The 16,382-nt window shown below is 35.4% G+C and overlaps 1 pseudogene; it reads left to right on the plus strand.

Annotated features, from left to right (window-relative positions):
* The first annotated feature begins 12,730 nt into the window (after positions 1 to 12,730).
* LOC134386644 (small nucleolar RNA U3) lies at positions 12,731 to 12,923 on the plus strand (annotated as a pseudogene).
* The last annotated feature ends 3,459 nt before the right edge of the window (positions 12,924 to 16,382 follow it).

Below are 16,382 nucleotides of genomic sequence, written 5' to 3' on the forward strand. Positions count from 1 at the left end.
CTCAAGGGAAGATGTGGGGCTGAAAATAGGTGATTTAGTGGAATCTATATATTTATCAAAGAAACCCAGCCCCAACCCCCGTCAGCCCTCTTTCCCTGTCCAGGTCCTCAAACACCTACAGCCAGGCACACACATACCCCAGGCACAAGACTTGAGCATCTTTTTGTGCAGAAACTGAATGACACGAAAATGTTCTGCAGATTCAAAGACATTTTCAGGCATGCAAAGTTCAAACAAACAGGGAGGAAACCAGTAAAGAAGCAGCTAACATTCTGGAAACAAGGGTTCTAACAGAGAAGAGGTATGAGGAGATTTCCAAGGAAAATAGCAAAAGAAAGTGCCAGAACGACAAATCATAAAATGAGACTAGAAAGCAACCAGTCAAGATTGGAGCAGGACAGTAAAGATTTCTTAAATTGAAAATGGAACTCAGATTATCTGACAAGTATTGAACCATGTGAAAACTTACTTAGAAGGCACCAGATGAATAATTGACACAATTATTAACTACAGGGAAATTGAAAAAAAAACATCACTATGGTACACTACTAGATTCAGCAGTGAAAAATATATGTAGACAGGCAAAATAATGTAAATATACAATAAAACTTAGCCAAATCTGTGATTTCAGTATTGTGGATGTCAAAGGGAGGGGAAGCAGGGTGGTTGTGTAAGAACTAAATTCTCGTTTACCAATGTGAAAAGTCAATAGATCATGTATAAGATAAATATACAAGATATAGCAGCATAAATATGTAATTCTTCAATGTAAAGATAAATACCAGAAGACAGAGAGAAAAGATTAGAAATTAGAGGGTGAGACTGGGTGCAGGGACAGGTAGATCATTTTTAAAAAATTATAACTGTCTGTTATATCCCATTATTTTAATTATATTAATGGAAAGTAGTAATACATGGGCTTCTATTCTGTGTTTCTCAACAATTTTTAACCCATAATTGCATTTGATAAACCAAAAAAATTTTTTTTTCACATGTATTCTTTTAATATTATTTGAAGATTGGAATAAAGCAAACTTTTCAGCTAAAAACAAATTAAAGCAATGAGACAAAGTGCTATTTTGTTTTCAAACTGTTCATATTCTTTCTTATTCCTACTCTCTGAATTAGATATGAACATACCTCCCTATCTAGCTGTAAAGAGAACAACGGTTCACTTTTTCTCATTTCCTGGCTGAGGACTTTACAGTCTCCTTATTTCCATGAATCCAATTTAATGAGTTCAATCCAAACTCTTTTCAGCCTGCCTTTCAATACCTGCTCTTCTCTCTCCCTGTCCTCAGTCTGCCTATCTAACCATATTTTCCATTACATAACAACAAGTACCTTCTGCTCAGGTTAGATGGATCTCTGAGAACCCTGCATACCCTGAGCTATGCCTGCTTTTATCTTTTAGGCTGAGCTATTACCTGAATACCTGAGCCCATCTCCTCTGCACCAAGGCATTCCTGTCCTTCAAACCTGCTTCAAGATTGGCAAAAACATTTTTAAGCACAATTCTGAAATTTTATCTTCTTTGGAACTGTGGTTTTAATCATTAAAACTTGAAAGTACCACTTATAGAAGAAAAAAAATTGAATGAAAGACACCCTTTATGACCATCTCAGGCAAAAGGAAAATTTTAACAAATGAACATTTGTCTAAATTCAAGAGACTGTGCTAAGTCTATTGGGTTGGCCCCAAACAAATAATTTTCACAATGTGATGTGCCAGCATTTTTCTTCAGCATTTATGGCATTCATTCTCTATTAAAAGAGGACCATCTCTTTAAAGCAGCTAGTCCCGACAACATGCACATACATAAAATTTGTCATTGTCTATTTGAAGACATAAATACCAACTCAAGGCTAGAGTGTGATTAGCCAATAAATCTGATAAGAATTTTCTTTTATATTGATATTTTCTGTTAATTAAAGGCTACCATTTCTACTGTATTTATTACACAAATAGCATAAAAATAGGAAAAAAAGAAAAAAAGAAAAAGATTTTCTTTACTTCCAACTCCCAAACTGCTTTTACTTTTACAAGTACTCTTTCATTTCTCTTTCCTATACACACATTTTTCATGCAAAGCATTCTACTTTTTACCATGAATATTATGTTATAAACATTTTTATGTTGTAAAACCTCCTTCATATTTAACATTTTAGTATTTATACAACGATCTATTAATATCTATATAATGACTAATCTATTGTAGTGCCATAATTATTTTATTGTGTCCTTATCACTAGCCATTTACATTTCTTTCCAATTTTTTTTAGTAGGCAGTGAGCAAATAGGTACTTTTATGCACTGACAATCTGTAACAAATTTGAAATGCACATACCCTCTGACCCAGCAATTTCACCTCTAGGAATCTATCCTTGAGAGGTAATTACAGAAGTGTGTAAATTATATGTATATAATGTTCTTTACTGCATTATCTAATAGTAAAAATTGGAGATGATCTAAATTACCAACAATAGACAGCTAAATAAATTTTGGTATGCTATACAACACACTATCTGGTCATTTAAAATAATGAGTTAGATCTGTTTGGGCTGACTTGGAGGATATTCATGATAACTTTATGAATGGGGTAGTGGCGTAGAAAAATAAGTTTAGATAAGTAGATAAAGCTCATTTTGTGGGAAAAACACTATATATGTGTATTTAAAATAAATATATTACATACATATATGTTTGCACATATACAAAAAATACATCTAGAAGAATATAAAATAAACTCTTAATAGTTGTTGACCTTAGGAAATAGAATTAGGTTTGACAGTGAGAGAAACTTTTACTTTTTATTTTATATCCTTCAGCATTATTTGAATTACCACAAGATATATTACTTTTGTTGCTTTTGAAAAAATAGGCAAATATAGATCATCTACATAAAATTCACTGGAGAATTGTTAGAATTCTTAAAATTGCTCCTGAAGGAACAGGAGATACACTAGGCAGATCTTGCCTCCTTTCTTACGGGGAAGTGATGAGACCCCAATTTTCTCTGGAGTTGAACTCATTCTGGATTGCCAGTATGTTTACTAGGCAGATAAAAGTCAGTTTTGCATTTTGTGGTACTATCACTCCGAAGTAAGGAAGGCACTTAACCAGATCTACCAAAAACTGGTTTCTGGGACTGACCCTGCTCAATCAAAAACTTTGGGCCTTCTCAGTTTTACCCTTCTCAGAATCCTTAAGGGTTTTACAAATAGGCAGAACTTTCTGTGAATCCTCAAAATTATCTAGAGTTGTCAATTTTAGATTTTGTTTCTTTTTTTTCTACTCTATCATCCTACAGAAATTAGAGTACAAAAGTATACAATCAAATTTCTGTTTTGAAGATTTTTTACTTAAATTTTTAGTTTACATAAATACAGAACAGGTTAGTTAAAAGTATATCACACAGTTTCTCAATTTTAGTACTATTGACTTTTTGAACTGGCTAATTCTTTGTTGTAGGATAATGTCCCTAAACTCCACCCACGAGATACAAGTACCCAGTGTCTTCTCTAGTTTTGACAACCAAAAAATATCTTCTGACATTGCCAGATGTCCTTTAGAGTACAAAAATGGGCCCCAGTTGGGAACTGATATTAATATAATAGTATTCAGCCACCAAAAAGAATAGATTAGTTCTATATGTATTAATGGAAACAATTCCTAAGATAAAATATTAAGTGAAAATGAAAGGTGAAAAATGGTGTGTAGAGTATGCCAATAACATAGTAATTTAAAGGATGGGTTTTGGAGCCAAACTACTTGGGATGAAATGCTATCTCTTCCAAACTAGCTGTGTGATGCTCAGCAAGTTACTTAAGCTCTCTGTTCCTAGATTTCTTTATTTCTAAAAGTAGTATTATAACATTAAGTACATATCATACAGCTATGTGAGGGTTAAGTAAGTAAGTAAGTGCTTAGAACAGTGTCTGGTATAAATGTTATAATTTGTGATCACCATCATTTATGAACATATAGTATTCATAGAATATCTCTGGAAAGACATATAAGAAAATTGGTGACATTGGTTTCCTCTGGGCAAAGGTGTGGCTAGTGGAACAGCATTAAACTTATTTTATACTAGAAGCTCTTTGGGGCATTTTCAATTCTTCTAGTAGTATCTATTCAAACATTTTTACAAGAGAATTTCATTTTAAAAGGTTTTATGAACATATGCTGAACTTCTACTTTGTATTTTTTAAAAAGGTACATTGAAATATCTGAGTAGCTCTTTCTCCTCTGTTGCTAACGTAATCAAAATCTGCTTACTAGTAGATAACCAAGTAACACCCAAATTGGGCTAATTATTTTTTTTTATTCCTGGGGATAAGAGAAAAGACAGAGAAGCTTTATTCATGTCCAGTCACTTTAGAATAATAATAGGTTTATCTGACTTTATTAGTTAAACATTTTATTTTACATTGAATTCAATGTTCACAGAAATAGGAGGGCAAAGTGGCAAATGGCTCAAAATAATGTGTAGCCTTATAATGTGATTTTTTTGTACTTACATTTGAATGTGAATATATCTTGCCAGCATAAGTGTCTGTACTAAAATTACTCTAGAGGTGGAGAGGCACTAGAATTGAATTTGGTAAGTAATGGCAGCAATTTATCATAACATGTAGTTCTAATAGTGACAGGAATGCATTTATTTGAAAATGTTTATAACTAAAAGCCCACTTTTGTAAAATATGAGAAATAATAAACTATTAAAATATACTAGAGGGAAAATCTGGATTTCTGGCCCAGCGTATAAGAAGCTTAGAAGTCACTGATATGTCCTAACAAGAAGTAAAAATCTGAACAAACTGAAAAACCAACAGGTCTTCTTAGATTCGTCAGAGAAGTGAGATCACAAGGCAAACTGCTGCCCTCAAAAGAGGAGAGACACATATACAGAGAATCACAGATTACTGGGGAGCATAAAACCACAAACAGAAACCTTCACTAGAACCAGTGCAGGGATGACATGATTTTCTGTGCAGAAAATCCAAAATAATTGACAAAAGGGAGGGAGGTTTTGGTGATGGGGAGCAATAATCAGCCACAATGTATATCGACAAAATAAAATTTTTAAAAATAAATAAATAAATAAATAAATAAATAAATAAATTCTATGCTTTTTTTCCAAAAAAAAAAAAAAAAAAAAAAAAAAAATTCCTGGAACTAATAAGCAATTATTGCTAGGTTTCAGGATACAAGGTTAATATGCAAAAGTCAACTATTTTCTTATATATCAGCAATAAACAAATGAAATTTGAATTTAAAAATATATTACCATTTACATTAGCACCTAAAGAAAAATACTTAGATATAAATCTAACAAAATATGTACAAGAACTATGGGAGAAAAACTACAAAGCTCTGATAAAAGATATCAAAGAATAATTTTTTTAATGGAGTGATATTCCATGTTCATGGATAGGAAGACTCAATATTGTTAAGATGTCAGTTTTTCCCAACTTAATCTATAGATTCAAAGCAATTTCAATAAGAATCCCAGCAAGTTATTTTGTAGATATCAAAAGAAATTCTAGTTTACATAGAGAGACAATATTTATATGAAGAGGCAAAAGATCCAGAATAGCCAATTGAGTATTGAAGAACAAAGTTGGAAAACAGACACTAACCAATTTGAAACTTAGTCTTTTCAACAAATAGTGCTGAAACAACTGCACATACACATGGAAAAATATTAATCTAGAAACAGACTTTACACCCTTTGTTAAGATTAACTCAAAATTGATCATAGACCTAAATATAAAATGCAAAACTATAAAACTCCAAGAGGATAACAGAAGAGAAAATCTGGATTAACTTGGTAATGGCAATAACCTTTCAGAGAAAACATCAAAGGCACAATTCATGAAAGAAATAATTGATAAGCTGAATTTAATTAAAATTTAAAACTTCTAATCTGTGAAAGACAATGTCAAAAGAATAAGAAGACAAGCCACACAATGGAAGAAAATATTTGCAAAAGACACATCTGATAAAAGAACTCTTAAAACTAGAAAATGAACAATTGAAAAAGAGGCCAAAGACTAAATAGACCCTTACCAAAGATATGCAGACAGCAAGAAAGCATATGAAAAGATATCCAACAACATACATCATTAAGGAATTGCAAATTAAAACAAGGAGATACCACTATACACCTATAAAATGGCCAAAATCCAAAACACTGATAACACCAAATGCTGGTGAGTATATGAACAACAGGAACTTTTGTTCATTGTTTGTGGGAATTCCAAATGGTACAGCCACTTTTCAAGACAGTTTAGCAGTTTCTTAAAAAACTGACCAAAATCTTACCATATGATTCAACAATCGCACTCTTTGGTATTTACCCAAATGAATTGAAAATTTATGTCTACACAAAAACCTGTACCCAGATGTTTATAATAGCTTCAATCATAATTGCCAAAACTTGGAAACAATGAAGGTGTCCTTCAGTGGGTGACTGGATAAATAAACTGTGGTACATCCAGACAATGGAATATTATTCAGCACTGAAAAGAAATGAGCTTTCAAACCATGGAAAGGCACATAGGAAACAAGTGCATGTTAATAAGCAAAAGAAGCCAATATGAAAAGGCTACATAACGTATGATTCCAACTTTATAACATTCTGGTAAAGGCAAAACTATGGAGACAATAAAAGGATCAGTGGTTGGCAAGTGTTGGTGGGGAAGAAATCTTCCTCCTCTTTTCCCACCATCTTTGTGTTCCACCACAATTGTGCACATGAATGTCCTGGCCAATGCTCTCCAGCATCAGCAATGCTGAAAAGAAAAGCAAACGCTAAGTTCTTATGAGGCCACACTCCAAAGTCATTGCCTGGTTTCTAACTGTGATGACAAACATGGTTACAATGGCAAATTTGAAGTCACTGATCATCACAGAGCTAGGAAAATTGTTGTGAACCTCACAGGCAGTTTAAACAAGGTTTGTAGCTTTCAGATTTGCAACGAGTCTGAGATCCTCTACCAATGCTAATGGAGGAAAAACAGACCCAGAAATCTGGAGTGATCAGCCCCAGATTTGATGTGTAACTCAAAGATCTAGAAAAATGGCAGAAAAATCTGTTCCTATCCCATCAGTTTGGTGTCATTGTACTAATTGCCTCAGCTGGCATCACAGACTATGAAGAAGCAAGATGAAAATGCACAGGAGGGAAAATCCTGGGATTCTTTTTCTAGGAACATAATGCATAAGTACAAATAAAGTGCCTCAGTAGAAAACAAAATTTAAAAATGTAAAAAGATAAAATAAAAAGCAGCAGCTTCCCTAAGCTTAGGCTTCCTCTCCTGTGGCATACCCTGCTGCTGTGCAGGCTCCAGTCTGGCTTTCTGCATTCTCCTGTAGGATTTGGGACTTGGGGAACTGCCACAACTATGCTGATGCTCATGTAATTCCTTTTGCTGTGAGTAATGAAGTCATTTATCTCTGACCCAGGTGTCTTGTGTTTTCTGCCAGCATCCATAGAGCTGTGGCAGGCTAATTTATTAGCCAGTGTCATCATTTCAGTGGAAGCTCCCTGCGTCCAGCTCTCTCCCACATTGCTTTACCGGGAGGGGAATGTACTGAAGTACCTAAAATGACACCAGGACATCTAAGTAGTCCCCAAAGTGGTATAAATCATTAGCCCCCTGATACTGACATCTGTTTGAACATCTGAATTGTGTCTCAATCCAAACATTTCCAACTTTTCCTCAAATTAGGCCTCTAAAATGGCCTCAGTCACTGGTTTTATAGATCTCATAAAAACTCTGTGCTGTATGCACCAGGCACATTTCTAGCATTGGCCTCACAAAATGACAACAGGTCGGTGCTCACGCATGGGCACTAAGGAACCACAGGAGATTGTGATAACAAGTATTTCCCTCTTCTCCGTACTCTCTTTTTTTGTTTTTCCTTGTTCAGATACTTGATGGTCCCCCATGCTAGCCTCCTGCTAGTCAAATCTCAAAGGGCTGCTGCTACTGTGAGGAGAGCCTTCCACCTGGGAAGTCACCTTGACATCCATCCAACCAAGGCACTGTCTCCTGCAGGGAGAGGGACATCATGACTTGGAGGTTCCAGCTGAGGATGTGCCGGCAACTGTTTTAGGAGTCAATCTTTCATCACACTAAGATAGCATCAGTTACTCCATATTCTTTTCCTCCTTCCCTCTCCATCTTCGGCATTCTGTCCCAGATGCACTACAGACAGCATTTAAGTGTCATTGACCTCTTAATAGCACTTAATGTTTTTTACTTAATCTCATTTTTATTCCATTGCTTTGCTTAACAGAGATCCTGGCTCATAGCACCAAATAAATGGTAACTTTTTATTATAATAATTATTATTACTGTTATTGTCATTTTACTCAGAGAAAAGCCATAGTGTGGTGCATTCACACACACACACATGCACATGCACTTTCACTGAAGCATCATCTTTAGAATTTGAAATATGAGCTTTTGTATAAGGCTTTAGTTGTAGATACCACATCAAACTGAAAGATTTCCTTATTTATCTCAAAATTGCCATGGGAAATGCTAGTAGTACAATACTAACCATCTTCTCCTAAGAGAATACTCTACCAATGCTTAGACATAAAATTTATCTTCACTTTGCACATATCCTTTGCCAAACTCATTTGTAAAGTCATTCATTTGGAAGGTTTATTTGATCAATCTAGTTTGCAGCCAAAATTTCCTCTCCTGCAGTCAAAATTTGGAACATCTATTCAAGCAGAACTAGATCCCATATATAAAAAGAAATATGAACTAAACCTTAGCAAAATAACTGATAATAACCACATAATCAAGATGAAAGTCACACTGTAAGCTGTCAAAATTGTATTTATATAAGAGGCACAGAAAAAACAAATATTTTTATGGTCAAACAAACCAACCAAGCTGTTTAATTTGCTCTCTTCTCTGCAATTAATGAATTTCTCTAGTGCGTAGTACAGTTTAGTGGTTAAACTGTTTCTGGAGCCAGTCTCCCTGCATTTGAATCCTACTTCCCACCGCTTACCAGCTCTGCACCCCTGGTCAAGTTACTTAACTTCTCAGGGCCTCAATTACACCTTCTGTAGAAGAGGGGAAATAATACTACTAGTTTCACAGGGTTGTTATGAGGATAAATTTGATAATACAAATAAAATGGTTAAAATAGTGTCTGGCACATAAAAAGCATTTGCTAAATCTTAGTAGTAGTATACAGTACTTAATAGTACTATAACAATAATTAAGTATTTAATTAATACTACTTCATACTATTGCACTTTTTCTTTTAGTGTTCCAATTTTTCATCTAAATTTTCCAACTTAGAATATAAAATTGCCATTAAGGGGGAATTAGGTCTCTCTTGCTAATGTTCCCACAGCTAGCATGATACTTGGTGCATAGCATGGACTCACTACACATCTTATGGAAGAAGGAAGGGAGGAAAGGAAAGAAAAGAAAAGGAGGAATGGAGAGAGGGGGAAGAAAAAAGGAGAGAGGGGGCAGGGAGGAAATAAAAGCAGGGGAGAGGAGAGGAGAGGGGAATAGAGAAAGGAAGGAGATGGAAAACAAGAAAATAAAATAAAGGAGTAAAACAGAAAATTTATGGTCAGGAGTAGAAAACCAATAGTAATATGCCATGATTTTATGTTTGGGAGTAGAACTCTCCTATTAATTTCACAGGTAACTTGATTGTCCTTTTTCTAAATCTACTTATTTAATATATTTGATATACATGTACAATCACAGCAATTTGAATACATTACAGTCATGCTTTATTGTTAACTTTCCAAAAATGTTCAAGCATTTAGTTCATTTATTTCACACACAAACACTGAAAACTGTGAGGGAAAACATGGAATGAAGCATAAATTCATGTACACAGACTAATTCAAAGTTTAGCTTTCAGACTTGTATACTTCAGAGTATCTCCATGTATACACATTGGCCAAACAAATAGGAGTTTAATTTGTAAATTCAGCTGGCTGATTAGCTCAGTTGGTTAGTGTGCTGCCTTTTAACACCAAGGTTAAGGATTTGGAGCCCCATACTGGCCAACTACCAAAAAAAAGAAAGAAAGAAAGAAAATACATAAATTCAAAAGTTTTATAAGCTTAACAAGAAATAATAAAACTCTTATTCTATTTAAGATATAAAAAGAAGTTTTTAGAATCAATCAGTTACTGAATAGTGAAATTATAGTCATACATGGTGATAAAAAAGAATGACAATAATGTAATAAAATGTGAAAAATCCAAAAATGGTAATTATCTTGCTAATTTAACAAAATCCAATTAGAATGAATTTGAGTAATCTAAATGACCTGGTTTAGCTGACTAGATTTTCCCTTAATAACGTTGTCCATTTTCTCTTCACTTTGTACTTGATAAATGCATTACAAAGATACTTGTTTATAATTTGAAGTTACCTATTTATCACTATTTTCCAGTAATGTTAATTCCTACAGAACAAATATTCCTCAAAGTTTTGTGCTCTACTGATAGACTATTTTTATGCAGTAGATAAACATTTTCTCTTTTATATTCTTATATAAGATAGCTCTTTCTAAAATCACTCTAATTATTCATCTATTTATCTTACAAGTGGGATCATAGTTTTTGTGTCTGTTTGATTTACTATGGAAAGAATACAGTGTTCTACTACAAAAACACACCAAAAACCCTTTAATTCTGTACTTCTTACCCTTGAGTTATAAAAACAGGCTAGGATTATAGAATAAAAAAGATTAGAAGGTAGTGTTTATAATCTTAAGCAAAACTATACCCCAAACTAGCTACAAAAATAAGTCTTTTTAAAAACATCACACTGAGAACTATGATTTTAAACCCATTAATTTAACTTTGTTTTACATTTGAAAAACTCCCTGAACTTTAAATAGCTTTCATATTTTAACTCTACTCTCTCATTGAGTTTTTCAAGTCCCAAAGCCACTATTTGTTTGATTTACAAATAGCATTTGCAAGACAGCTCCTCACTAACTATGCACATGTACTTGCCAACTGCCATTTCTAGAGCTAATTGCTGTGCTACCAACCAAACCCAGTGGGTAGAACAAAGGCTAAGAGAGCAAAACTCTGTTACCTCCCCATCTATCTTTCTTTCTCATGCTGAATTGTTAAATGTACTAAAAGTGGAAGGGGAAGGCAGGGGAGAAACTATTTTATTCTTGGCTTTAAGAAATTGGGCAAATGCCTACATTTTTTTTTCATTTATTTATTTATTTATTTATTTTAAATTTTATTTTATTAATATTATTTTTTTACACTTTATGATGTTGTTGCAGAGCAGTTGGGAGGGAAGGGGAAAGGGGAAGGAAATGTGATGGAAGAAGGATGAAGGAGAAGGGGTGTGATTCAGGCCTGTGGCACCCCCCACATTCCCACAGGGGAGACCAGGGAGCTTCCATCAGTGGCTTGGTCATTGCTGGCCTGGGTGCAGATGTCAAGGGGTGTGGCAAAAGCCCTCACCTCCCACCACCCCAGCTCGGGAACCCAGGGCACTCTTCCTGCAGTGGCTTGGTGGTCAACATTGGGCTGGCTGTGGGTGTTCGGGGGCCGTGACCAAGGCTCAAGGCCCTCCTCCACCCTGGCTCAGGAGAGCCTGGGTGCTTCCTGCAGTGACTCGGTAGTAGTCACTGGGCTGATTGCTCATGTTGGGGGGAGCGTTACTGAGACCCAAGGCCCCCATCACCATGGCTCGGGAGAGCCCAGGGTGCTTCCTGCAGTGGTTCAGTGGTCATCACTGGGGTGGTTGCACTTGTTGAGGGGTGTGGCCGAGGCCCTCAGCCCCCACCCTTGGGACTGGTTGCGGGTGTCACGGGGCATCAAATGCCTACATTAAATCTCATAGGAAGCCTAGGTTATTAGATACAAATTTAATGATCATAGTATTAAAAAATGTAATCAGGTAAACATTAAAATAAATTTCAAAAGTAGTTTGGCCTGCATAAGTTCTACACAAAATGCATACGTTCCCCCACTCCCCTTGACATTATGACTTAATTGTCAGGTGGTGGGGCCTAAACACTGGCATTTTTTAAATCACCGAGATGATTTTAATATGCAGCTAAAACTGAAAACCACAAGTTGACATCTTTTGTGTGTATGTGTGAGGGGGGACGGGGAGGGGACTGGCCAGTAAGGGGATCTGAACCCTTGACCTTGGTGTTAAAACACTGCACTCTAGGGCCAGCCCATGGCTCCCTTGGGAGAGCGTGGTGTTGACAACACCAAGTCAAGCGTTAAGATCCCCTTACCAGTCATCTTTTTAATAAATAAATAAATAAATAAATAAATAAATAAATAAATGAAACACTGTGCTCTAACCAACTAAGCTAACCAGATATACACATCTTGTTAAATAAATACCTGGGCAGATTTTTAACCAAAAGAACTGGTTACCTTGGCACCGATAAACCTTTACTAAAGGCCTGTACAGTGCAAGGCACTGTGCTGGGCTCTGAGCATACAAAAGTATTTGAAAATTAAAGGCCTGTAACATTTCTGCAACTCAAATTCCTGAAAAAGTAATTAAAATTTTTTTCCATAATTTTTTACTGTAGTAGGAATATACACCAACGTATATTTCCGGTGAAATAAACTCTTTAAAAACACTAAGCTCAATTTGAAAATAAACCATACTTTGAAAAATAAGGACATAAATGGCAATAACAACTAAAATATTTACTAGTGAGAAATGAGAAGCCTGTACTTTGAGGAATCATTTCTACAGTTCATTGCTGGAGACTTTTACATGTAGAACACCAAAAACCACGAGGAGGCGCAGCATTCTCTCCCAAGCATGAAGCTGGCTCTTGGTGTCACTTTGCTGTGACTGCCATTTGCCACTGATGACCCTTCTCCCCTCCTTAGTGGTAGAATTTGGGTATGTTGTCCTCCCAAAGCTGATGTCGAAATCAGATACCCCGTGCAGCAGTGTTGAGAGCTGTTTTATGGGTTATAGGGGGTAGATCCCAAATGAATAAATTAATAGGCGGGGTGAGGGGGTGTACTTAGTCAGTTCTTGCTCTATTAGTTCCTATGAGAGCTGGTTGTTTAAAGAACCCTGGCACCTCCCTCTTGCTCTCTTGCTTCCTCTCGCCATGTGATCTCACACCCATTGCTGCCTGACACTTTCCATCATGAGTAGAAGCAGCCTGAGGCCTGCACTAGATGCAGCTGTCCCAAAATCATAAGCCAAATAAACCTGTTTTCTTTATAAATTAACCAATCTCAGGTGTTTTGTTGTAGCAACACAAAAATGTGCTAATACACTTAGGGAGAATAAGAGGGTGAGGACACAGTCTGAGTGGTTTCCACTTAAGAAAGAAAGAAAGAAATGAGGATTCAGGTCAACACTAGAATGGTGAGTTCAAAGTACGCAGCCAAAAATCTCCTTTTCGGATTTATACACAGTTAGTGTTTAATGAAAAATCCTGAGAGTAACAATGTCCGTCACTTAACTATGAATAAGCCAGGAGATTTTCCATAACACAAAGAAGATGGAAATCACAAACATGGGTTGGGGGGAAAGCAAGAAAATGCAAAGAAACCAGTTCAGGCTAGTGCTTTGTGACAAAAAAGAGGATGCTTAACACCAGCAGAAAAATGAAGTGGTGAGATGATTTTGAACAACTGAAGTCTCAAAAGTTGGAAAACTCTGCGGCCTCCTCAGCCAGAAATTTAATGTGGTTTTATTTATCTTCATATGTGAATTCTAGAGAATCCTAACAGTCCATATTCAACTGTGAAAACAAAAACATACTCCAAAGTTAAGTGAAATTATCTGTAGATTATTAATAAGCCAATTAAAAAGCTGTAGAACTAGAGTTCCCAATTTGATTCATTCAGAGATTTGAGCCATAAAGGACACTTTCACAAAAACTGAGAACTTGGTCTTTAAAAAAAACATAAACAATATCTTGGACTCTCTTTGAATAGCCAAATAATAAGTATTAATAAGTAAATAAATAAATAATTAATAATTAATATGGAATAAGTATTAATGCTAGAATTATGACCAGCAGTAACATATATTGGTCTGATTCCAAAATTAGTGCTAATAATTATTTTTCATGAGGAAAATATGGAGAATACATATTACTTGTTGCAAGATATTGATTTAAAATACATGAAGTTTTCTTCAAATTTAAGATGAATCTCTGTTTAAAGGCCACCTACAAAAAAAGTATTGTTGCTGAGAAATATGTAGCATTTATTTTCCAGTTTCCTTGTACTTGATTTCCTGAGAACTATAATGCTTTTTCAATTATGAATTATCTGAAGGAGTTATCATCTAATATCTTTATTTTAATATCTCTACTCGTACATGTAAGCTGTTCACTACCACCACCACCACTAATAATGATGATAATTCATTGGTCCCTATTGCATGCCAGCTTCTTAATATATACTAAGCATGTTGTATATTATCTCCTTTAATTCTCACAATTTACTTATTTATTCATAGTTTAAGAATGAGACGCTGAGGCTAAGCAAGACTTTAAAATTTGCCCAAGGTCACAAAATTGGGAAGTGGCCTAACTACAAAGTTCTTTGGGTTTTGGGTTTGTTCTTTTTTTTTCTTTTTCTTTTTCTCCAATTTGGAAATCTAATACACTCCAATAACATACGCTTATTGAAGGAGAATTCTAAAATGTAGAAAAGTTGAAAAGAATAAAAGGCTTAGCTGTGAAAGATAACTGCTGAAGAATTTTTAGTGTATTTCCTTCTCATTTTCTTTGCTATGCCTTTTGCACCAGTGCCTGTGCTCCTAAACACCAAGCTCTGCCAATCCCTCTATGCTTCCTTTTATGAGTACTCAAAATGTGCCCTTTTGGAGATCCCCTGGTCATTTTTTGTCCCCCAAACTTATGCTTTAGTCGGAAGCACATGCAAATGCACAGAGAGTGACCCTCTCCCTTCCTACCTCCTCCAAGGTCATCATCCTCTCTGTCCTGTCTATTCCTAATCAAAAACTGGCAAAAGGAAAGAAGCAAAAATCCAGATGACCAGACAAACCTAGGATTTTTTCAAGACACACTAAAGTAACATAATGAATCACTCAGAAGTGGTGTCTCAGGTCTCAGAGTATAGAGATCAATGATGTCATCAACCCAGGTCTCTGGAGAATGGGTAGAGTGAAGGCTGGAATCCTAAAAGTCCAACAGAAATCTAATGATATAGGCTTTAATCTCTAATACACATGCAGCATATAACTGTCTCCCTAGTGACTTTCTTCAGGAGTCAATATTTCTGAGACAGAAATTTCAGAAAATGTTGATTGCTGTGTCTGCTTTGAAGGGCATTTTGAAAACAGCTATTCAAATCTAAAATATACTTTTTAATCTGACCTACTCAAATAAATGCACAAAAAAGTATGTATGGGGATATTAATAGAGCACTGTTTGTAAATGAGAAAACTGAGAAACTACTGACATGTCCAACAATGAGGGACTATTGTAGGTGCTGGGGAAACAGAAGTGGTGCCTGCCCTCATGGAATTTTCATTGTAGTGGATGTCTAACTGACCCTGCGGTAGCTCTTTTAAAGTCCACTATGTGAGTGTGCATTCTGGAACTGCTCCATTGCTACCTCAATGAGAAATGATAAAATTAGCTCTTGTTATGCTGGGATAGCAAGAACAACTACATGAAGGCATTAGTTGTTTTGTTTAAATGTCCCAAGAGTACCATAAAATTAATCCACCTTTCCTTTTTTTTTCCACTGGAACTTCTAAAATATAATTTTTTCTCCCCAAAGTTGCAAGGAATTCATATTCTGTTTGCCTTCCAGATTCTCTAGCAATGACAGTGGCAGCTAGGTATCCAAATAAGACTTCTTTTTATTGAAAAATAATTGACTAAACATATTTGTAGGGTACAGAGTTGAATATGAATACTTGTGTACAATGTATGATGATGAAATCAGGATAATTAGCAGGAACGTAATCGTTCCTTGTGTTCATTAACCAATTTCTCGCTATTCCCCTTTCTCCTCCCCCTTTCCCATCTCTGATAACCACAGCTCTGTTCTCTCCTTCTGAAAGTTCAACACATTATTGTGATTGTTTCTTTCTTTTTTTAGCTCTCACTTATGAGTGAGTACATGCAGTATTTCTCTTTCTGTGCCTGTCTTATTTTACTTAACATAATTTTCTCCAAGCTCATCCATGTAGCTATGAATGCCAGAATTCATTCTTTTTTATGGCTGAGCAGTATTCCATTGTGTATATATACCACATTTTCCTTATCCAGTCATCCATCAATGGACTTTTAGGTTGATTCCATATCTGGGCTATTGCAAATAGAGTTGCAATAAAGATGAGATATCCCTTCGACATGATGATTTCCAT

Source organism: Cynocephalus volans, chromosome 9, assembly GCF_027409185.1.
Source record: "Cynocephalus volans isolate mCynVol1 chromosome 9, mCynVol1.pri, whole genome shotgun sequence".
NCBI lineage: Eukaryota > Metazoa > Chordata > Mammalia > Dermoptera > Cynocephalidae > Cynocephalus > Cynocephalus volans.